The sequence below is a fragment of the Hevea brasiliensis genome, chromosome 17 (genome assembly GCF_030052815.1).
Source record: "Hevea brasiliensis isolate MT/VB/25A 57/8 chromosome 17, ASM3005281v1, whole genome shotgun sequence".
NCBI lineage: Eukaryota > Viridiplantae > Streptophyta > Magnoliopsida > Malpighiales > Euphorbiaceae > Hevea > Hevea brasiliensis.
The window spans coordinates 37,745,379-37,771,839 of NC_079509.1; the positions used below are offsets into that span (position 1 = coordinate 37,745,379).

The 26,461-nt window shown below is 30.8% G+C and overlaps 1 long non-coding RNA gene across 1 annotated transcript; it reads left to right on the forward strand.

Moving 5' to 3' along the window:
* Positions 1 to 13,561: 13,561 nt before the first annotated feature.
* Positions 13,562 to 14,738, forward strand: LOC131175349 (uncharacterized). The gene is made up of 2 exons (XR_009145447.1): positions 13,562 to 13,946; positions 14,263 to 14,738. It is a non-coding gene; the product is annotated as an uncharacterized LOC131175349 (long non-coding RNA).
* The last annotated feature ends 11,723 nt before the right edge of the window (positions 14,739 to 26,461 follow it).

Below are 26,461 nucleotides of genomic sequence, written 5' to 3' on the forward strand. Positions count from 1 at the left end.
CTTGTGCCAACTAATCATAAGTATATGCTTAAGATAATACAAGTGACAAACTTGTACTGTATCTAAGTTCTAGGTGGAACTTAGCAAGAACATAGCCTCACTTAAGAGTGTTTAAGCTTAAGCTCTTACAAACTCTCTTTAATGGAGTTCTAAAAGCATAAAACCTGATCTGCGAATTGACAAAATGAAGGAGGAGTTTATATGGCTGTTTGGCCAAGCATGGCAAATGCCTAATGGTCCATGCTTGGCTGGTTATTGCACAACACTTTTCCTTAAATGTTTGAATGACTTAACAACAAAAGGAAGGCTTCCAAAATCAGATTTATTCCCCTAAAGTCTGCCATTGTCTTGTAACCAGATTTGAAATTTTAGCTTTTACTAAAAATGTAAAAAGGTTGGATAATGACATTTTCCACTCATCACTTGTGCAATGGATAATGACTTGAACCAAAGTTTGTAGGTGAGCATGTCAATACATCATCCACATGTGTTGCCTCCTAATTTAAGCTGCCATGTCACCATCCACATGGCACACCACGTGGCATGCCAAGTCAGCAAGCCTCTAAATAGCTTCCTCCTAATTCGATCAAGCTAGGATCACCTTGAATATGTAGTTGCAATATTGTAAAGCACTCCAATTGACTCCCCATAGTGTTGGCTGAATGTGTTAGGGCTTGCAAAGCTTTGGCTCTTGGCCTTATCATGGCTCCTTTGAATTGTGGTGCTTCAAGGTCCATCATGATGTCCTCGTCATTGTACTTATGGAAGGTTGGACAATTCTATGTTAATGATGAACTTAAAACAATATAAGCACTTAAGGAGTTACCTAACAGTAGTAAAACTTCAAAAGTCCTAGTCTAGGAATATCTGTTCATAAGTATTGTAAATTAGCTGCATCAATTATTTTACCTGAAGACCCGGTAGAATATTTATGTATGAGCATCATGCTTAAGAGAACCTTAGAGATTGAAAGGACTGAATTCTGAATCCTGGTCTAATTGTTGTTTGTTTTCTAAAAGTTCGATTTAGAAATATGAATGAATTGATATGTGGCTTGTCCACATTTGTGTTTGATAACACTGATATTAGTTTGAACTTATCATTTGACAATATGACTAAATTATATCTGTATAAGTGAGGCCATCGTATAGTGATTATGTGTACATTATTCCTAAATCCAGATTCTAAAGGGAAAATGTCTTATGTCATCAAATCTGGTTTTGTTGGAATGGGACTTAAGAGGTAAGCCATACGGATCAAGATAAGCTTAAGATTTCAAATGCATGACTCATAGTTGAGGGAATTATTTGAACATAGGCTCTGCCATTTCTGTTATATAAATCTAGTGGCTTTGCCATGTTTGTTTTGAATCTAGAGGCACTGCCACATTTGTTCAGAATCTAGTGGCTCTATTACAACTAAATATAGTAGCACCACCACATCTGTATTAGGATTTGTCTTATAAATCATATCATGATTAAACAACCAAGGTCTCCCAACAAGAATGTGCCCAACATCCATTGGTATAGCATCACATAAAGCTTCATCTTCCAAGTTATCTCCCATAGTGAATTTCACCAAACGTTGAGAAGTTGCTGGTATCTCAGGCCCCTTCTTTAACCAGTCAACCTTGTATGGTGAGGATGTTTTGTTGTAGGAAGCTTCAATTTTTTCCACAACTTCCGTAGATATGATATTTTCCATGCTTCCTCTAGCAATGACAAGATCACAAACCTTGCCTCCACAAATAACACGTGTATGGAAAATACTATGCCTCCTCCAATCTTCCTCATCATCTTTGATTGTCATCGTCATCACCCTTCGTACCATTAAGGTTTCACCTTGGGCTGGATGAACATTAGTTTCCTTGTATCTCCTCATCATATTCATAAAAAAATAGATCTAATTGTTCCTCAAACTCGGTTATCCTTTGTGGACAAGCGAATGAAGTATGTCCCTTCTCTCCACAAGTAAAACATTGGACCTGAGTATTGATGCCTTCTTTAACTGTAGATGAACCAGAATTAGTTTGTCCACCATAAGGTATTATGCTTTTCCCTTTATTGCTCCTTTCAACATTTGTTGCACCTTTGTTGGTTTTATTTTGTACAGCGGCCTCCTTCCAGTTCTGTTGGCCTGTTTGATACCTATGTCCAGCCCCCAAATTGTTTTGCCAATTTGTTTTGCATATGGGTTTTCTAGCACCGTAACATAAAACTCGCTTTTTAGTCGCTAAAGTGTATTGACAAGCATCCTCAAGATTGTGTAAACGACCTACTCCCATCTCGTCTCTAATAGAGTGATTCAAACCAGCAAGGTAGCAAGAACCAAGTTTTTCAGTACTTTCAGACAAACCAACTCGAATTGATAGGTTATTAAATTTTGCAATGTACTCTTCAGCGGACTTATTGTTTTGCTTTAAACAATGGGACTTCTCATACAATTCCGTTGTATAATTAGCAGGCAATAATTGCTTTCGCAAGTTAGTTTTCTTGTGCTCTCAATTGCTGATTTTAGGCTTACCAGTCCCCTTCAATTTAAGCTTTACAAATAACACTTTTCGATTTTCAACCATGGGTTTCCATTTAACTCCAAACTAGCTTCCCAATCCAAATAATCCTCTGCATGTAACTTTCTATGAAAATCAACTACTTCAATCTTCATGCCTCCACCATTCAATTCAAGAGCGTGTAGTAACCGCTATTCTAATCCACCTCATACTGCTGGACTTGCAGTCTAGTTTCATAAAAAGGGTTCACATTCTCAATTGCCTCTTTCAATCTCAAGATCTTCAGTTTCGAGTTCTTTGTGGTTCGGAATCTCCATCTTGGCTTCCACAGGTTCCTCACGTTGCAAGGCTTGTATAGCCTGGGTCAAGTCCTCAATCATCCTCTGCATTTCAGCCAACTCTACTTGTTGGGGCTGATTGCCTTTACCACGACCTCTGCCTCTAGCAACCATAGTTAGAACCCAAAAAAAAAAAAAAATACTGTAGTAGTTTAGGACCTTTTTTTGATCTGATACCATTTGATGTAGTGGGAAAGTTAGGGCAATTAGATCTCAACAATTGAGGTTAGAATAGGGTGATTGGGGTTGGAACAAGAGAAAGTAGTTAGGTTTAAAGAAAACGTGTGAATTAAAATTCTGGATTGAAAAGTATAATAGAATACAGAGAAATTAACTACTGCTGTACTATTTATACTATTTAGGACATATACTAATATGAGATGGAAAAGTGTTCCTAATGAAGTAAAATACTTTGCTAAATGGGAATTCTAAATTAAGAAGGAAAACTAAATAGGAATCCTGCATAAAGAAGGAACACTTTAAAAAAAAAAAATTGAAATCCTAATTTAATTCGGATGCTCACATCATTCTCCCCATGTCAGATAAGTCGGTTCTGATGAGTAAACCTTGACATATTCCTTGTTTATGGTTAACTCGTTTAAGCTGTTCTTCAGAAATCCATGTGCATTCATTTGCTGGTTTACCAAGCCACTTTGTTAAGAATCGTCTATATGGGTTCCCTCGTCAAGAAGATCTGACACTTCCTCAATAACTTCAGCCTTTGCAGTTGGTAGCTACTGAATTTGAGTCTTAATAAAAGATGCAACACCATCAAATCCATAAAAAAGATACAAGTATGAAACATTAATGATCGGACTAATTTGCAACTTAGGCGGAAGCTCAATTAAACATGCAGTTGAACTGATGTTCTTCATCGCCATACAAGGTCAAAACTTCTTGGTAAATTCCTTACGGAAATCATTCTCGTCTCAAATGTACATGTATTTAATCACCTTCTTCAAATTCTTGTGTATGATGATGCTGATTGGCAGTAAAAGAATATGCTGCATTGTTGGCTTTTAGGGCAGCTTTTACCTCTTCATGAATCTTCCAAATGTGATCAGCAAATTTTTCCCCTTCATCACTTATTATAGACTCTTGTGGCAAGGGTACCAAATCAAGCACATGTTGAGGTTTCAAGTTTCAACCCGTAAGCAGCTTCAAAAGGTATCTTCTTTGTGCTTTGATTGACAGAATTGTGTTATAAGCAAATTCAGTTTGGGGTATGACTAAATCCCATGTCTTTGTGTTGTTCCCCACAAGACATGTTAAAAGATTTCCTAGACTACGATTAACAACTTCTGTTTGGCCATCAGTTTGTGGATGGTGGGTACTAGAATATTTCAATTTTGTCCCAAAATTTCTTCAGAAAGTCCTCCAAAAGTGCCTCATAAACTACATCCTTGCAGCTATTTAATAGTTGAGATATGCTTGTAAGGATGTCACCGATAGAGAGTTGCAAACACTCAATCTCTTGCTCATTAAAGTATTTGTTCCTCGATTCTGAAATTTCGGCTTTGAGGATTGAGTTGCAGCTCCATTCCACAGCGAAGGATAGTAGGTAGAGTGAGAGAATGAATAAGGTGACGAAAACTTGAAACTGGTTTTGTTAGCTAAGAATTTAATCTTTGGATCTTTATTTTCTTTCTATTTCACATTTGCTTCAATGTAACTTCCTTTTGCTTATTGAACTGAATTGGAGGCCAATGTTTAGCGCATGGTCCTGAAAACTGTATGTATACATTTTCTTCAATGCATTTTAGGTAGATTTAGAAATTATGGTCCATTATTCCTTTATATCAGCATTTATTTGTCTTACTGGTTTATTAATTGATTCCTATACAGATAATTAGGAAAACAGTAATTAGTGAAGCCCTTTTTTTTTCTTTTTTTTTTTTTTCTGATAACTTCTTTTACTTTGTTTTAGATGTCAAGTGCTTCAAAGAAGAGCACAAGAAGTGTAGGTATCAAATGAGGAACAAGAGGACATGCTGTGGAATTCGGGACACGGGGAAACAGGGTATACAAGGCTGTAACGACGTAAAATTGGAATTGATGACTTTGAACAATTAACTGTGATTGGTAAAGGTGCATTTGGTAAGGTAAAAGAAAACATCACTATCATATAGCAATTTCCAATATTTTTTTGTATGGTTGATAGATCAATAGAATTTCACTGTTGAACCCATCTTGCTCTTATGGTGATATTGTTTTCAAAGTTTCGTTCTTGATTCATTTAGAAACTTTGATTGATTGTTCTTTATTGGATTGGTGGAAATTTTGTGGATTTCCTTTCTAGGTATCCTGAATTTGGTTGGGTTTTCTGATATTTTGTAAGAGTTAAGGGTACTTTTTGGTAGTTATAATCAATTCTATAAGTTTATTTTATTTATAGCCAATTGACTAATTTTGATCTAACTTGGTCTAAATTTAATATTTTATTACATAACAAAATTATAAAATGAATATTTATTTTACTTATTATAATGAAAAAAATAATTTTCCTCTCTCTCTCCTCACATGTTTTTTTTATTTAATTAAAAATTAAAAATTTTTGCAAAAAATGTCAACGATAACAATATTCATCATTTTAGCAAATAATAATACTAATAATAATAATAATAATAAACATGTGGTTAAATGTCTATATATTATTAGATGATAGTAGATGGGGAGAGAAAGAGAGAAAGAGAGAGGGAGAGAGATTATTTAGAAGGGGAAAGGTGGGTGAAGAGTGTATATGTACATATTATTGGATGATAATGGGTAGGAGGAGAGAGAGATGGGCGAAGGGATATTTTTAATTTTAAATAAATAAGAATTTATCTATTTACATAAATTAGTTCTATAAATACCACAAAAAAAATATAGACGAGATAGGGGAATATTATTTTTTTTTCTTAGTTATATTAAATAATATAAATATTTATTTTTGATAATTGTATTAAGTAAAAAAATATTAATTTTGATCAAATTAAATAAAAATTAGTCAATTAGTTATAAATAATACAAACTTATAAAATTGACTATAATTGATAAAAGTCGAAAAGTTTTAAATTTTTTAATTACTAAAGTTATACTACATCAGCAATAACATATAAAATAATAATATTTTGCCACGTCAGCCAACATGTCAGTAAGAAAATAAAAGTTTTTGTTATGTCATCGCCATGTCAGCAACATATTAAAAATAATTTTTTTTACCATGTCAGTGCCACATTTGTGCCCTCCAATTTCCAAATTTTGACTAGGTCATAATAAATACTAAACTTTCAAATTAGGCCAAAATTGAAAAAAAAATAAATTTGGCTATAATTGCAAAAACGTGTAAAGTTTTAGATTTTTAATAACATTTGGCCTATAATTTTATCAACCTTAAATTATTTCATATTTTTAATAAATATTTTTACTATATTGTTATACTTTTAATTATTTTTATTATAAAATATTTGCTAAAAAATTTGAAAGACAAAAAGCATAGTCTACATAAAAAGTTATAAAAATAAAATAAAAAAATTTAACTTATTTATAATTATATATATGTGTGCGTGAATAGGCAGAAAGGTATTCTCAAAAGAATATGGATATATTAATTTAAAAATTTTAAAATTGATATTCTAAAATAATTTTATATTGGCCCATATTGGTCAAGTTGAATAGTCCATATTTTGTTAGGTCAATAAAATTTAAATTATTAGAATATAGCCTCACAAAATTATCACTTTTACGAATATAACAATTTAGTTGGGTGATTAAGATATTCTTTTTAGTCTAGTAAAAGGTTTTATTCTAATTATATGCACCTGGGTCCACTATTATTCCATTATGTTGATTTTAAAATAATTGATAATATTTTAATAATTTAAAAGTTTTTTTTATTAGTTAAACAATAAAATTAATGAGCCCATGTTCCACTAATTTTGTTCAATATTCTAAATTAATATAAAATAGACATTAATTAATGGCCCACATTAATGTTGGCCAATAATGTACTAATGTCTATTTTAATGGTGATATCATTATAATTAATTTTTTTAATTTGGAGTATTGATATTATCCAAATGTGTATTATTGGCCTAATAAAGAATATATTCATATTTAAATTACTAATTAACAAGTTGTTAAGTTCAAAATTTAATGATTATACTTACATTCAAAGCTTTTTTAAGTAATAAAAAAAATTAAATTGTCAACAATTTTAAAAAAAAAATTATTAATCCAATTAAATAGAAATTTTAAATGTGACCCACAACATATGCTAATGAAGTCAATATGCAATAATAACAATTAATCTTTCAAAAATTATCACGTTAAGTTCACCTTAGATAATGGGCCAACTTACTAGGCTAGTAATGACAATTAAAATATCCTAATTTTTCAAAACTTTTAATTATTATATGAGTATTAAATATTTTTCCCTATAGTTTTAAAATGAGTAACAAACCAAGCTATTTGTTTCTCATCTTACATATATATATATATATATATATGTGTGTGTGTGTGTGTAATTTAAATAATAAACATTTATCAAATTAATTTTTGTTCAAAATTTTTGCTTAATTAATTTTATTTAAATAAATTTTCTTTTGTTTTAATTGTAACTTTTAAGTTAATTTATGGCAAAATTACTTAAAAATATTTTTAAATTCTTTTTATACATAAATGATGGGGATCATGGAGCCAATGCCACTTGAGTATTCAAAGGATCAACCACAAGGGCAAAGGTCAGGGCACTACAAGGGCTAGTTCAAACTTGTTATGGCAAAGAACTTAAAAATGGAGAGTTCGGCATGATAAGGGAACTCAAATGGGTGATTCTTGCTCAAGTATTCAAGGATGGAGGTCACCAAGTGCAATGTTAAACAAACCACCTTTTCGAGTGCTGAAAGTGCCAAAATTCATCAATTTCCTCAAGAGGCCGAAGCTTTCACGACTTGGGCTTGCAAGGGAAGTTTTAGCACGGCATGGGTGTATTTTCACAAAAGAAAGCATCTAAAAATTCAGACGTTAGGAGGCAATATGCCCTGGGCGTGTGATGAGGAAAGAAAACATGGCCTTGGTCGTGTTTTGCTAAAAACCACAATTTTGCTTGTTTTGCCGAGGGTTATGCACCCTAGGCATGTAAATAAGTGAGGAGCACGCTCTGGGCATGCAGACTTCGTAGCCTACATTTTAGACTATTTTATTTTGATGTTTTTGTAATTATTTTGATGTTTTTCTAGGGTTTTATGATGTATTAGCAGCCACTTATAAATACCTTATGTTTCTAATGTTTTTTATTGCTTTTTGATTATCAATTAAACATTGAGAGAGTTTTCTCTCTTTATTGAATTTTTCTTCTTCACAAGTCCGATTGTCTTTCAAGGATTAATTACTTTGATATTCTTAGTTCTCTATCACCGGTTGGCATTAAGTCTTGAATCTTTTGTTTTCCTAATTGAATTATTTGCTTGATTCTCTACCATAAGGTTGTTTTTGGGTTAAGTAATATCAAATAGAAGAATCTAATTGTGAGAGTTCTACGGAATTGGATCAAATATCTAGGGGGTTCTTTGGTAAGTCCATTGGGGTCTCATCAATAATGTGATAGTAATTTTTTAATTAATTGATGGTATACTTAATTAAAATACCTTATTTAATTATTTTTATATATAAATTAATTATAATTTTTATGATTACTTTGTTTAAAATATAATAATTACTTTATTCACAAAAATAATTTAAACATTATGAAATTTTTATATTTTATCATATAAACTTATGTAAAGTGATATTTACTTTTTTTTAGTACTTTACAAAAAATATATTGAATTAATGAAAAATAATATTACTCCAATAATATATAAATATAATATGTTTTGTAATTAATATAATAAAAAATTATTTTAAATTAATAATAATGAATTGAATTATTTAAATTTAACAATAATAAAAATATATAACATTATTATTAATTAAAAATAATATTTTATTATATTATTTTCAAAAATGCTCTATCTTTATAATTTTGCAAAGTGTTAAAACTATTTTTTCTATTAATATGATATATTTTTTGTAAAAAATTTTTTACATAAAAGTTATTATCGCTTTACATAAATTTATGATATAAAATATAAAAATTTCATAAAAATTAAATTTTAAATAAATATACAATATATATATATATACATATATATGTATATATATATATATAAATTTTATAAAAACATATCCGTAATTTTGATACTGTAACTTAATTTTTTCAATCAAATTTACTTGTAGTTATAATCACATTTATTATTTATCTTTAAAATTCTATGACTATATAAAAATATAGTTGAGAAATGATTTTTGCATAAAAATATAATTATTAACTAAAATAGAAAATGATATGATTCGTGAATTTGCCTAACTTCATCTCAAAAGCTAGTTCACAAGGGGAAATTTGTAAACCCATAGATATATTGCCAAAGATCTCCCTGCAAAACCAATGTTGGATGCATCATTCTTGAACCCTTTAGACTGAACGTCCTTGTGAAGCAACCGGAATCATGACTCGTTGACCCGACCTCTCCCAAAGAACGTCAGGGAAGCTTTGTACTTGGCTCATTGATCGGACGCATCATTCCCGACCTATTTAGACTGAATGTCCTTGTGAAGCAACTAGGGTCATGACTCATTCACCCTAATGAGGAACCGGTTGCACCTGTTCCACACCAAGGGCCAATAACTAGAGTAATGGCTAAGAAACTTCAAGGCTTGGTACATAAGCACATCACCAAGTCCAAACCGACCTCTTACAAGCATTCAGTTTGGACTTGGAGGAGGAAAGCCAACCTTGCTGTACATTCCTTAGCATATTTGAGGAGCCAAGAGATCAAGTGGCATATGTCCAAGGTAGCATACATGTGGTAGCCACGTTAGCAAATCCATCCTAGTTGGCATCCGATGCGGCATCCAGGAGGAGTGCCTAGGTGATAACACAATTGGCAGACCATCTCCACCAACCTTCAACCATTTATAGAAAAAAACAAAGTTACGACTTTCAGCTTCAAGACAAAACATCTATTTTCAGATTGTCTTTTATTTGTAGCCTGCTAAATTTGACCTTTCTATTAATATTTGAACCTTGCATCTATTTTAGGAGAGATTGGTATATTAACCAAGACTTGCACATGTCCCATGGTTGTTGAAATGTCTTGGCAGAATACTCTAACCCATATTTTTGCTTTCTTTTGTTTCATTTTGGACACAAAATTAAGAGGGCATTTTTTTTTAATGAAATTGCTGGAGCTTTGTTTCAAAGTTCTTCTTAGAACTCTCTCTATTACTCTTAGCAAATTTTTACCTTGATTTGTTAAGTTTTCTTATATGTTCAAGGTTGTTCATCAGCATAGGTGAATTGGTCTTGTTCTTGGCTACCTTTCATGTAATTTTTCGGTTCTCCATCTTCAAAGGTGAAGGGTTGAAGGTTCACATAGTTTATTTACTTGTTTTGAAGACTGTACTTTGGTCTTTCTTCTTAGTGGAATCAGCTACTAAGAGGAGAAATCGTATCACACCCCAACCACTTCCAAAGAACATCAGGGAACCTTTATACATGACCCATCGACCTGTGTAGAGTGAGACTCCGATACTAAATGATATGAACCTGCATAACTATCTATTTCATTCTATGTATTATTATTCTCTCTATATGCTACATTTAAAACCCTCTCATAACTATCTAAATCCTTTAAAAGCATCTCTCTCGTTCTCTCTCTCTCAAAATGTATAATTACTTTTAATAGGTATCTACCCTACCTATTGTTAGATATCAATTTCATTCCATATATTATTACTCTCTATATGCTACATTTAAAACTCTCTCATAATTATCTAAACCTTTTCGATAATATGTTAAATTATAATAGGTGAATGATATGTTAAGTTATAATATAATCTTTGTTATCAATTTTTATTTAATTAAAAATAATTTAAAATTCAATTTTTTGAATAATTAATATAAATTAAACCATATTAAAGTAAAAAATAATTTAGAAACTTTTTATATTATAAACTTAAGTTTTATAAGTTTTAATATGGTGATTTAAAAAGTAGTTTTTTTTTTACTAAGTTTATTATGATTATCTTTACTATATTGTGATTTAGAAAGTTTTTCCATATTATATATAAAAGTATACAGGAGAGGGAATATTGGCTTTGTTCAAATTGCTATCATTCTTAAAATTAATTATAATAATATTTTTTATTATTTAAATTAATTTTAAAATTTATATATATTTAAATTCTTAATTTATAGTTAATATAAATTTAAAATTTTTAGTCTTATTTATATTTAATTTCAATTAAATATAAATTTTTCTAAGAAGTAATTAACTAAAATAAGAAAGTAATAAATAAAAAATAAAAAATATAATTTGATCGTATTATAATATTAAATAAAATACTTTATTAGTATCTGATTTTTCAAATTTGTATTTACAATTAGTTATTTATTATACATATTTTATCAGTTGCATGTTATTTTTTTAATTTAATTTTCATCTAAGATTTTTTTATTGCAATGAAATAATATATTAACATTTATAAAATTATGAATATTAACTAAAATAAAATATTTAATGACTATACTTTATAAAAAGATGAAAATAAAAATAATATAAATCAACCAAAGATTATAATTAATTTTAAAATTTGTTACATAAAAAATTTAAAAAGAATTTTATTTAATTTTAATTAACGATAAATAAATTTAAAATTCTTAGTCCTATTTATACTTAATTTCAATTAAATATAAAATTTTTCTAGAAGTAATTAACTAAAATAAGAAAGTAATAAATAAAAAATAAAAAATATAATTTGATCATATTGCAATATTAAATAAAATACTTTATTAGTATCTAATTTTTTTAATTTATATTTACAATTAGTTATTTATTATACATATTTTATTATTTGCAGATTATTTTTTAAGTTAATTTTCATCTAAGATTTTTTTATTTGCAATGAAAAAAAATATATTAATATTTATAAAATTATGAATATTAACTAAAATAAAATATTTAATGACTATAATTTATAAAAAAAAATAAAAAAATATAAATCAACAAAAGATTATTATTAATTTTAAAATTTGTTAAATGAGCAACTTAAAACGAATTTTATTTAATTTTAATTAAAGATAAATACTTTTAAAACTAATTAAATTTAAACCTAATTAATTTATTTCTATGTATATTTATATCATTACAAGTATAATTTTCTAAAAATTGTTATTATAGAGCTAGCATTTTATCACTTATAAAATATTATTTTTTTATTAATAATAAATAAAGCAACAATATTAGTAATATATTATTTACTTAGATTTATATTTATATTATTACGTTATTAATGTTTATTTATTTTTATTCTTTTCAGCATTGAAAATGGTAATGTTCATTGTTCTTACTATTTTGAATAAAAAAAAAGAATCAAAATAAAAGAAATATTATAAGAATCAAACTGTATTGTACTAAATTTATCTCACTTTATTGATATAGTTCTAATTTTTTTATTAATAACTCAATCTAGAATCATATTTTATCTAATCATACTGAATGCCAAAAAGAGAAATAATTAAAGCTGAAATAAATTTTATAAAAATATTTTTTATTATTTTTTTAAGAAACATAATATAATTTTAATAAAATTAAAATTTAAACATGTAATACATATGGTATATTTATAATACCAAAAATTCATTTCAAAAATTATTCTATTTTCTAATTTTACAAATAATTTTGGTTTACATTAATTTAGATATACAATTTCATTATACAAGTGTGTATTATTTTAAATTATGAAAAATTAAAATAAAATATATACAACTCAAACTTAAAAAAGAAGAAGTAAAATAATAGAGTTTAAATAAATTAAATTCAATGAGCTTTACATTTATTATTAATTTATTTTAAACATTTTCACCTATTTATATTTTTAAAACTTATTATTATATTTTTTATTATATTACATTTAAATTTATAATTAAGTTAATATTATATGTAAAAATATAACACATAACTTTTATAAAAATATGATCAAATAAAAAAAATAATTTTAATATTGATAAATATTTATATTCATATAATTAATTGAAATGACATTAAAATTAATATTTATAATTTAAATAATTAAGTATAATATTTATAATACAATGATAATATTGTATAATATATAAAAAAATTAATAAAAATTAAAAAAAATTAATTCATGCGTTTTCATAACAAGTACGATAACAATACATATTTCAATAAAATAATAATACCATGTAGTTAAATTATTTATATTGAATATATTATATGCATGAAAATTTAATTAATACTCATATAATATATAATTATTAAAAAAAATAAAATTATCATATTTTAAAAAATTTTATTGAGATATGAAAAATATTTTTAAGGATAATTAAATAATATATACAAAAACATTTCAAATATTTATATATTATTGCATTAATTAAAATTTTATATTAATTATTAAAATTTTAATATTTTAATTGAAATATTTCAATTAATATTTAATTCTTATATACATAAATATAAATATAGCTTTCATACCTTAAATACTAGTAAAATTTAAATATATAAAACATCTTATAAATGAAATAGAATTTTAGAAACTATTAACAAAGGTTAATTTATTAACAATATTTAAATTTAAGAACGAATATTTACTGAAAATAAAAATTATCCCTATCATTGAACCCCAAACCCCACTCTTCTTTTTAATTATCCCTCACCAACAATCCCCCCCTTTCTCTCTGTCTCTCTCTCTCTGGCGGGAAAAGAAAGCAAAAGGAGGGGAGGAGAGAGATTTTCTATCAAATTCTCAGATCTCTCTCTGTACGAGTTCAGGACCTTTAATCGCTTTATCAAATAACCAAAATGGGACGGAAATCGTTGATCTACTCATTCGTTTCCTGTGGAAATGTGATTCTTGCTGAGTACACAGAATTCAGTGGCAATTTCAATTCCATAGCGTTTCAGTGCCTCCAGAGGCTCCCTGCCACCAACAATAAGTTCACTTACAGCTGCGATGCCCACAACTTCAATTACCTCGTGGACAATGGCTCAGTGAGTCTTTTAAAATTATTATTTTCTGTTTGTTTCCCGAGAAATAAAAGAATCGAATGAAGTGTAATTTTTGTAAATTAATTTTAAGAAACGTAATTAAAATTTATTTAAAATAAATTCTATGTTTGTAATCGATTTGAATAAAAGATTATGTCAAATTGCCCCAAGAAATCCCTACCTACTGTTTTCGTTGTTTTAAATCCAAAACCTGTTTTCATTCTTTCCTCACGTTTCCCTATGAAACCCTCTCTTCTTTGTTCTTCCATAATTTTATTTCTTTCTATGATAAATACTTTCTCTGTGCTCTCTCCACCAGTTTATCTCTTTCTCTGGTCATCTCTCGTTCTCGGTCCCTTAGCCATGGGACGTGGTAGAAAGCGGCAGCTACCGGAGTTAACCCTCGATATCGACGGAACTGCCAGAAAGCGAGGCACTGCCAGAAACCGACGGCAATTCCACGGAGTGTTGTGGATCCAAGGCGGAACATGGAGGCGGCGATGTTTTGCCACAGGGAAACAAGCAATTTACGGAAAATAAGAACACTACAGTGTAATCAAGAACACTACCGTTGGACCTGTTGAACAGTTGGAAACAAGCTCGCCGCTCTTGGTTAGTTACCTTGGTGCTTTTATTATTTGGAATTCTGAGATTAAGGTGTTTGGTGATTTTATTATTTGTAATGCTGAGATTGAGGTGTTTGGTGCTTTTACTATAAATTTTAAATAAGACTACGAAATTGTGATTTGGAGACTTTAGATCTCTTTACAATGAGTTTACTGTAAATTTTTTTTATGGTTTTAAGGTGTTTGGTGCTTTTATTATCTGGAATTTTGAGATTAAGGTAAAGAGGAGTGTGAGGTAAAGAGGTGTTTGAAATAGAAACTCCGGCTATACTAGCAACTATGAGTTGTGAGTACTAATCCCCCATTGAAAGCCAGGACATCACAAGGTATTTTACCACCTAGCTAGATGAATTTTTCTGTCTAATGGGTCTAATTTGTGCACCATGATGTTCTTTTATATCCCCAAGTGTCCCAACAGCCCTTAAAACCAATTACAAGGGCTTGGCTCTCTTTCCATGCTTATATGTCTCTGCTTTATTTCTTATTTCAGTTTCTGCGATGCTTGAACTAAGACACTTTTAATGTGAAATTAAATATAACAAAGCAATATCATAGAATTGCTTGTAAATAGCCGTCTTACTATAGTATAGTCATGGTCAATATGGTATGGTGTTATAGTCATGGTACCTTCTGTTTTATTATGTTATAAGAGTAGATGGCTTTGCCTTTTGGATATGAAATGATACTTTTGTTTAATCCATTAAAGGCATTGTTACATTGGCAATGTGATGGGAACCATAAGAATGATGCTTTGAAACTCATGAACAGGTTTGTTTTATAATCCCAAGAAAGCCAAAATCAAGTTCAAACACAAAAAAATACCTTGACTTATCAATTATAGATAATTGAAAACCAAGATAATTCAAAGATAAAATTAAGGATTCTTGGCCCAAAGTTTATAATCAAAGAAGAATCAAGAATATCAAGATTATTAAACCCTACAAGATTAATCACTCTTTGAGAATTTAGTTTAGTTTAAGAAAGAATTTAGGAGAAATCCCTCTCTTGTATTGATTTTATCAAAAGTAATGTTCAATTGAAAAAGTATTAAGTTAGCCTTAATATGCGGCGAAAACCCTAAATCCCTAAATTAAAAAAAAAAAACCCTAAAAACTAATAAAAAAGCTGGAGTGGGCTGCACTCCTACCTAAGGCCAAAAATACATAAATAAGGTCGAAAACACATAAATTTGATAAAAAATAATTAAATAAAAATATTCAAACCTGTGCTAAATTAGAGAAAAAACTCACTAAATTTGTGTAGAAACCTGTGAATTCTGTCTAAATATTTCTTGATCATCTTCTACGCAAACTTGGATCAAATTTTGCCACTTCTCATCTTCTTGTAACCCTAATTTATTGATTGTATCTTCATATTTAGCTTCTTGTGCAACTACTTCCTCAATTAGCTCTTGCATCTTCTTAATTCTAGTCCTTGTGATTGGAGCTTTTTGTGCAATTGCATATTGAATCATCTCACGAACATTCCTAGGATATTATTGTTCTTGTTGATTTCCATCATCCCCTCCTCTTCAAAAGGATTCGTCCTCGAATCTTCACCTACTTCAAAAGAGGAAAGATCAGTAATATTAAAAGTAGCACTCACATTGTACTCACCAGGAAGATCCAACTTATAAGCATTGTCATTAATCTTGGCCACCACTTGAAGTGGACTATCTCCTCAAGAATGAAGCTTAGACTTCGTTTGAATTAAAAATCTTTCCTTTCTTATATGCACCCAAACCCAATCTCCTGGTTGGAAAGTAATTTGCTTTGTTCCTTTATTAGCTTGGGCTGCTTATCTATTATTTTTCTTCTCAATTTAGCTTTTTCATGGATCTTTTTAACCAACTCAGCCTCCTTCTTTCCATCCAAACTTGAAATCTCATGCACAGGCAAAGGAATCAAATCTAATGGAGTTAAAGGATTGAACTCATAAACAATATCTAAAGGTGAAAAACCAGTAGAACAATGCACACCTCTTTTTCCTTATCTTATACTGAATAACATAAAGAAAAGTCTCAAGAAATTCCACCCATTTGGCATGCCTATGGTTGAGCTTGTTTTGTCCCTTCAAGTGTTTCAATGACTAATGGTCAGAATGAATTACGAGCTCCTTTGATCACAAGTAGTGCTTTCATGTCTCAAACGCTTACACCAAGACATGAAGCTCTTTGTCATACGTTGAGTAGTTCAATGCCGCACTATTTAGCTTTTCACTAAAATATGTAATGGGACGTCTCTTTTGCATAAAAACAGCACCTATACCAATTCCAGAAGCATCATATTCTATTTTAAATGTTTTAGTGAAATTAGGAAGACTCAGTAATAGAGCAGAACATAACTTATCTTTGATTAAGTTAAAAGTACGGTTTTCTTCCTCACCCTATGTAAAGCCAATATTCTTTTTAACAATCTCAGTCAAGGGTGCAGCTAAAGTACTGAAATCCTTAACAAACCTTCTATAAAACTAGTTAAACCATGAAAACTACGTACCTCAGTAACAGATGTAAGAATCGGCCAGTCACGGATAGCTTTCACCTTCTCTTCATTCATCTCGATACCTTTTGCACTAATCACATAACCCAAAAACATAATTCTTTTCATGCAAAAAGTACACTTTTTAAGATTAGCATACAATTTCTCTTTTCTAAGCACTTCAGACACACACCTCAAATGAAGCATATGCTCTTCCATATTTTTACTGTACATTAATATATCATTAAAGTATACCACTACAAACTTAGAAATGATTGCACGCAAAGCAGGGTTCATTAATCGCATGAATGTACTAGGTGCGTTAGTTAATCCAAAAGGCATAACTAATCGCTCATATAAATCATATTTTGTTTTGAAAGCAGTTTTCCACTTATCTCCCACTTTCATCCTAATCTGGTGGTATCCATTTTTTAAATGAATTTTGAAAAAACACAAGTACCATGCAATTTATCTAACATGTCATTTAGCCTAGGAATGAGATATCTATACTTTACCGTAATCTTGTTGATAGCTCGACAATCAATACACATCCTTCAAGAACCATCATTCTTACGCACTAATAGCATTGAAATTGCACATGGACTCATGCTCTCTCTCACATGCCCTTTTGCCAATAACTCCTCAACTTGCATTTGAAGTTCTTTTGTCTTAGGATTACTTCTGTAAGCTGGTTGATTGGGAATTACTGCTCCAGGAACAAAATCAATCTGATGTTTGATCCTTCTAATATGTGGCAACTCATTAGGCATCTCCTCAGGAAAGACATCTTTAAACTCCTGTAAAAGAGGAATGAGAACTGTGCAAAGAAGTGTTAAGGTCAGCGAGATTCAAATAAGCCTCCTTGTACATAAATACAATCATTGGATTTTTAGTACAGAATGCATTCTTAACATCTCTTTCTTTTGCAAATAAACCCACTTTTCTCTCTTTGCTCTCCTTTTGCAGTGGACTCACTTTCTTTCCAGTCTCACTCAATACCTTTTCACTCCTCTCCTCTCTTTGTTTTTCTCTTTATTTTCACTCTCAATCACTCTCTTCTTCTCACTAGAACTCTTGGCCTCTCCTTTTTCTACACTTTTACTCTCAGCTTTATTAGTGTTTTCCTTCTCAATTGATCTTCTTAATTTCACTTGATCCTCATATACTTGTCTTAAGAGTTAATGGAGTCAATGTTACCTTTCGGCCATCCTTTTTAAAAGAATTTCTATAACCATCATGTAATGTTCACCTATCAAACTGCCATGGTCTACCAAGCAACAAATGACCATTGTGCAGAGGCATCATATCACATATAATCTCATCATGATATCTACCATGGAAAAAGCAACTAGGGCTTGCTTAGTCACTTTAACTTCTCCACATTCATTTAACCATTGTAACTTGTATGGCCTAGGATGTTTCAAAGTAGGCAACTTTAATTTTTTAACCAATAGTGTACTAGCTACATTGGTACAACTACCTCCATCTATCATCATACTACATGCTTTATCCTGAATGAGGCATCTAGTGTGAAATATATTTTCCCTTTGCTCCTCTTTACGAACCTCTTCCTTCACTTGTATATTCAATGCTTTCCTAGTGACTAATGCACTCCCTTCTACAGCATACTCCACATTAGTAGCATCTTCTAATGGAGGCATAGAATCACTTTATTCATCACTCTCAGTCTCTATATCTCCATTATCCCTTAAGATCATTGCCTTTTTATTGGGTCATTGTGAAGCAATATGACCTGTCTCCAAACTTGTAAAGCATTTATATCTCTATTTCATTGAGATTAGGAAGAGTTCATACTTTTATCTTTGTTATCTCCATGAGGCTTACTTTTACTTTCTTCATGCTTAGGCTTAGAACCGACCTTATCCTCCTTCTTGGGCCAATTCCGTTTCCATGAGCTGTTAGGAACCGAACTTGTGCTACTCCCATATGTGGGCATCCATTTCCTCCTGAGTTGCTTTTCAATTTTTATGGCCATATGCACCATGTCCTTTAACTCCACATAACGCTGCAACTCAACTAAATCAGCTATTTCTCTATTCAAACCACTTAGGAATCGAGCTATTGTGGCTTCTCTGTCCTCTTCAACATTTGCTCGAATTATAGCCATCTTCGTCTCCTTATGGTATTCTTCCATACACTCTGTCCCTTGTGAGAGTCTTTACAACCTTTGATGCAATTCTCTGTAATAGTGGTTAGGGACAAATCTTCTACTCATAACATTTTTCATCTCATCCCAGGTGTCAATGGGTCTCTCTGTTTCTTCTCTTGCTCAAAATCATTTGATCCCACAATATAAGAGCGTTGTCAGTAAATTCAACAGCAGCAAGTTTTACCTGTTTATCTTCTAAATAGTTGTGACAGTCAAAGACTAGCTCAACTTTGCGTTCCCACTCAAGGTAAACATCTGGATTATTCTTCATTTGGAAAGATGGAATTTTCATTTTGATGCTCCAAATGTTTCGATTAATGCTATCACTACCCCTGTCATCTCTCCTTGGTCTCGTTTCATGCCTCTCTTCTCTGATAAAATATGTCCTCATTTATGATCAAAGCCTGATTATCATTATTCTCATCTTCATCATCCTGCTTATCTTCGAACTTTTTAGGGGGAGAGTTGTTGTTGTGTCTAGCTTGCCTCCTAGCATTAGGCCTCTCCCTTTGCAAGTTACCTATAGTAGCATCTTGTCTATTTAGTCTACTCTCTTGCCTTTCCATTTGATTCCTCATGTCTCTAAGCATCAAAGTTAATTGTTCATACTGTTGCTGAATAGCTTGCATTGTGAAGAATTGATCTGGTTTTTCTTCACTATTTTTGTGTGACATAATTGTAAAACCTGCAAAAGAATGTTAGCAACTATCCTCATAATGTTCCCTCACGTGTTTACACTGAATCAATGTCACTCCCCTCGTGTTTCACACAATTTAGGCTTTTACTTTCTTATGTGCTCTCACACTCTCATCTTTTTCCGCTCTTTAATTTTTCCTTTTAGCTCTTTAAGGAATTAACCAAACTCAAAGTAACTAATTTGTAATATTCAACAAAATTGAAATTCAAGACAAGACCGAAGATATAAAATAAAGACAAGCAATATAAAGACGGACACAAAGATTGAATGATGAAGGGTTCTATAATTTAAAGAAACAAAATAAGACACCAAATTATTAGAAAATGAAACAAACGAAACAATAAAGAAGTAAAAGCCTAGGTGAAATTTAACAATTTAGGATGTGTAGTGAACCCTAATTATGCCACACCAAATCTATCTCCTTTTATTATTATTATTATTATTGATTAGTAGCAGACTTGAAATTCTGCAGTTCTTTTTTTTTACTTGTTTCAGATATGAAATTCTGCAAGAAAAAATATCTGCATTTTTTTTAAAAGTTGCCGCAATTCAATTTTTTTTTTTTTTAAACAAGACACTAAGGAATGGAAGGAAAATTTTTTTTCAGACTAAGTATTATTGAAGAAAATGCAAAATATAAAAAAAACAAGGATATTAATGAACAAGTCACAAACGAAATAGTATGATAAACAAATAGCAAAAAGAAAATACAAAAGGATAGATAGAACCTGATTTGGAGCTAACGCTCTGATACCAAAATTGATGTGAACCTCAATAACGATGCCTTGAAACCCAAGAACAGGTTTGTTTTATAATCCCAATAGAGTCAAAATTAAATTCAAACGCCAAGGAATACCATGACTTATCAGTTATAGAGAAATAAAAATCAAGATAACTCGAAGGTAGAATTAAGGATTCTTGACCTAAAGTTTATAATCAAACAAGAGCCAAGAATATCAAGATTGTTAAACCCTACTAGATTAATCACTCTTGGAGAATTTATTTTAGTTCAAGAAAGAATTTAGGAAAAATCCCTCTCTTGTATTAATTTTAGCAAAAGTAATGTTCAACTTAAAAAGTATTAAGTTAGCTTTATATATGCGGTTGAAACCCTAAATCCCTAAACTAAAAAAAAAAAAAAAAAAAACTCTAAAAACTCTCTCATTTCTTATTCAAATTGTTAAATTATTCTCTCTGCACCTGAAAAATCATTCTGTTTACAGTGAGAAAAAAGATTCAATTTACACATAACTTGAGAGAGGAAAGAGAAATATTGATTAAACTCCACGCTAGAACTGTTCAGGTCAGCGTCTAACTAAAAAACCGATAATTAGAGGTTAGAGCGATTTTACTGTGCAAAATTTGAAAGTTGAAGGGGTTTTATGTTACATTTTTAAGTTGAAGGACTATAATGTTATACTAGATAAGTTGAGGGACGATTGTCAAAATTTATCCCACTTTTATATCCCAAAAGACCCAACAGCCATTCTTAAAACCAATTACAAGGGCTTGGCTCTCTTTCCATGCTTATATGTCTCTGCTTTATTTCTCATTTCAGTTTGTGTAATACTTGAACTAAGACACTTTTGATGTGAAATTAAATATAACAAAGCAATATCATAGAATTGCTTGTAAATAGCCGTCTTACTATAGTATAGTCATGGTCAATATAGTATGGTGGTATAGTCATGGCACCTTCTGTTTTATCATGTTATAAGAGGAGCATATACTTGACAGCTTGGTGTAAACAATTCTATGGCTTTGCCTTTTGGGTAAGAAATGATACTTTTGTTTAATCCATTAAAGGCATTGTCATATTGGCTATTTAATGCGAACCTCAAGAACGATGTCTTGAAATCCACGAATAGGTTTGTTTTATAATCCCAAGAAAGCCAAAATCAAGTTCAAATGCTAAGGGATACCTTAACCTATCAATTATAGAAAATTGAAAACCAAGATAATTCAAAGGTAAGATTAAGAATTCTTGATCCAAAGTTTATAATCAAATAAGAACCAAGAATATCAGGATTGTTAAATCCTATAATGTTGATCACTCTTAGATAATTTAGTTTAGTTCAAAAAAGAACTTAGAAAAAACCCTCTCTTTTATTAATTTTATCAAAAGTAATGTTCAACTGAAAAAGTATTAAGTTAGTCTTGTTGATATGAATCTACCTAACTCTACCTCAAAAGCTAATTCACAAGGGGAGGTTTGAAAACTCATATATATAACACTCAAAATCTCCTTGCAGAATCGATGTGGGATGCATCACCTATATATGCACCCTAAATATCTAAACTAAAAAAAAAAAAAGAAAAACCTTAAAAACTAATAAAAAACCTGGAGTGGGTTGCACTCATACCTAAGGACAAAAACACTTAAATAATGCCAAAAGCACATAAATTTAGCAAAAAATAATTAAATAAAAAATTCAGACTTGTCTTAGATAAAAAAAAAACCGAAAATTAAAGCAGCTAAAATGCCAAGAGAACCTACAATAAAAGAATTAAGACAAGAAATTAATTCGGTAAAGACTGAATTACATCACTTAAAAGAAAGGGTAGTCTTACTTGAAGCAAAAAATAATTCTCTACTAATAGCTGAGCAAGAAGAAGAGGAAGAAGACAAGGTTGAAGATAATACTAATAGTATTAATAACCTTCAGTATGTTAATCGGATAGATCGAGTTATCAATCACAAATGGCATACTAGAATTACCGTAGTAGTTCAAAAGGAGTACTTATTTAGTACCATAGCCTTAATAGATTCAGGCGCTGATTTGTGCTGTATAAATGAAGGATTAGTATCCTCAAAGTATTTCTCTAAAACTATAGAGGAGTTATATACAGCAGACAGTAGCAAGATGAGTGTTAGGTTTAAATTATCTGATACTGTTGTTTGCAACCAAGGAGTATGTTATGAAATACCCTTTATTCTAGTAAAAGGATTATCAGAGAAGTTTTTGAGCAGTTTGCTGACTCGAATAAATCCTTAAAGGAACCAAGATTATTATTTACTATCCTATATAAAGTTCCCTGGATAGTCAGATGGGATTATATTATCTCAAAAAAGAAATATAAAAATTTTTTCGAGTTCTTAACAGAACATGTTCCATGGTTAACTCGAAGAATCCTTATTAAATGGTGGGATAAATGTGAGTTCTTTGAATCACCTTCAATTTACTCCTCCAAAAGACTAATTCATCTGGCTAAAAAGCCATCAGTATCTAGTCCATCGATCTCTTCTAATTTAACCGACCTATTCAGTTTTTACCGAATTAATTTCTTGTCTTAATTCTTTTATTGTAAGTTCTCTTGGCATTTTAGCTGCTTTAATTTTATCCATAATTTCTTTAAGATCATATGGATTTTTCTTTTCTTTTATTTTCTTTTCTAAAAGACTTTTATCCTTATACAAAGTTAAATATTCTTTTAACTTATTTCGTCTTTCTTCCTGGTCTTCAATCTTGTCAATAAGATCTAAGATTAAATTTTCTTCTTTAGTTAAAACACACAGTCCATTTAAGGTACATAATGACTTATAATAGTCACAATTTTCATCACACTCTGATTGATTATCAGACTCACTAGAAGACTCTTCAGAAGTATAATCTACTGCATTAACTTCTAAATCTTCTGGTTCACTTTCATTTAAGAATATTTTTATTAATGATTCTTTAAGATTTTCATCAATTGACAAAGCTTGTATTTGCTGTTTTACTCTACACCTATTAGCGTAGTGTCCTAGTTTTACAGCGTAGTGTCCTGGTTTTCCACCTATTACGCTACACCTATTTGCTGGTTTTCCACATTTCTTTTTAGAAGATTTTAGTCTACACCTATGGCTTTGCCTTTTGGATAAGAAATGATACTTTTGTTTAATCCATTAAAGGCATTGTTACATTAGCTATGTGATGCGAACCTCAAGAATGATGTCTTGAAACCCACGAATAGGTTTGTTTTATAAGCCCAAGAAAGCCAAAATCAAGTTCAAACGCTAAGAGATACCTTAACCTATCAATTATAGAAAATTGAAAATTAAGATAATTCAAAGGTAAAATTAAGGATTCTTGATCCAAAGTTTATAATCAAATAAGAACAAAGAATATCAGGATTGTTAAATCCTACAGTATTAATCACTCTTAGAGAATTTATTTTAGTTCAAAAAAGAACTTAGAAAAAACCCTCTCTTTTATTAATTTTATCAAAAGTAATGTTCAACTGAAAAAGTATTAAGTTAGTCTTGTTGATATGAATCTGCCTAACTCCACCTTAAAAGCTAACTCACAAGGGGAGGTTTGCAAGCCTATATATATAACACTCAAAACTTCCTTGCAGAATCGATGTGGGACGTATCACCTATATATGCGACTGAAACCCTAAATCTCTAAACTGAAAAAAAAAAGAAAAGAAAAACCTTAAAAACTAATAAAAAAGCTGTAGTGGGTTGCACTCATACCTAAGGCCAAAAACACTTAAATAACGCCAAAAGCACATAAATTTAACCAAAAATAATTAAATAAAAAATTCAGACCTATCCTAGATAAAAAAAAAACTAATTTGCGTAGAAACATGTCAATTCTGTCCAAATATTTCTTTATCATATTCTATGCAAACTTAGATCAAATTAAGCCACTTCCCATCTTCTTGTAACCTCAATTTATTGATTTTATATCTATATTTAGTTTCTTGTGCAACTGTTTCCTCAATCAACTCTTACATCTTCTTAGCTCTAATCCTTGTGATTGAAGCTTTTTGTGCAATTGCATCTTGAATCATCACAAGAACATTCTGATAGGCACCCAAATGAACATTGCCTAAGGATGTAGACCTCTAATGGAACTCGAGAATCATCAACACTAAAACAAGTTTTCTTTGAACAAAATAAGATGCAATCTCTATGGAAAAAGAAGCACCAGAATATATATTTCAAAGAAGAACAGATCAAGTGTCAACACAGTAACCCAACTTGTGGGAGATTACATTAATCATCAAGTAAAATAGGCAAGTTATAAAGTTGCCTAAGTTCTAGTTCTTCTAGAAACTAGCAAGAAAGAAAACTCAAACTCTCTCTAAGGAAGGCTCTCATGTACAGCAGAAATAAAAACTTATGGAAGAAGATGGTATTCTTTTCCTTATAAACTTAGGGTTACAGAAACACAAGCTAAAATTGTTAAGACAGAAGTTACAAATAATTGTGCCATGTTGGCTATCCTAACAAGAATAGTAAGTGTATTAATTATAAAGACAAAAGATGGCAGCAACATTAATTGCAAAAGGGCAGCAGGTGACAGCAATTAGTCCCTCTTTGTAGCAGAATATTGGGGCCCACTTGGTCAAAAAGTAGCTCTCTTTAATTCAAATGAACCAATGAGCTCCCTCCACGTGGCGTGAACCCTACAAACACCTAGGTGGCTGCCAAATGGACTCCAAGGTGGCATGAGGCATGTCCAAAGTGGCTGATGACGTGGTCGGTGACGTGGCAATGGAATCTGACGTGGCTGGTGACATGGCAATGGAAGCTCCAACTTGGCACATGGTGATCCACTTAGATTCTTGGAGCAAGCAAGCTAGGCCTTCCTTATGCAGCTCCCCTCCTAAGCCGAAAATCCTTTTATGGTCCATGAGCATGCTTTGAAGTTGCTTAGCTCTCGCCCTAGTGATTGCCCCTTTGAAGGGTGGTGGTGCTCCATGATGATCCTCATCATCCTCTCCCACTTGAAAAGAATTTGTCCTCGAATTTGTTTCTGCACCAAGGGAAGGAGTAAGATCAGTTACATTAAAAGTATTACTAACACCATAATCACTAGGCAATTCTATCTTATAAGCATTATTGTTAATTCTTTTAAGCACTTGAAAAGGGCCATCACTTCTAGGATGCAACTTAGATTTCCTTTGGTTAGGAAACCTTTCCTTTCTCAAATTGGTCCATACCAAGTCACCAGGTTCAAAAATCATAGGCTTTCGTCCCTTATTAGCATGAGATGCATATTGCTCATTTTTCTTTTCTAGATGCAACCTAGTGTTCATGCATCTTTTTAACCATTTCAACATTTTTCTCACCATCCAATGAAGCAACATGATCAATAGGCAATGGTAACAAATCCAAGGGAGTAAGTGGATTAAAACCATAAACAAGCTCAAAAGGAGAGTATCCACTAGATGAATGCACAACCCTATTATATGCAAATTCTATGTATGGTATGCATTCCTCCCAAGACTTTAAATTTTGTTTCACTAAGGCTCTCAAAAGTGTGATTAAGGTCTTATTCACTACTTCTGTTTGGCCATCAGTTTGGGGATGGCAAGTAGTAGAGAAAAGTAGCTTAGTTTCCAATTTTCCTCAAAGAACCTTCCAAAAATGACTCAAGAACTTGACATCCCTATCACTCACAATGGTTCTAGGTATACCATGTAACCTAACAATCTCCCTAAAGAATAGATTAGCAACATATGTAGCATCATCATTTTTGTGACATGGGATAAAATGAGCCATTTTTGAAAACCTATCCACAACAACGAAAATTGAATCATGACCCCTTTGTGAC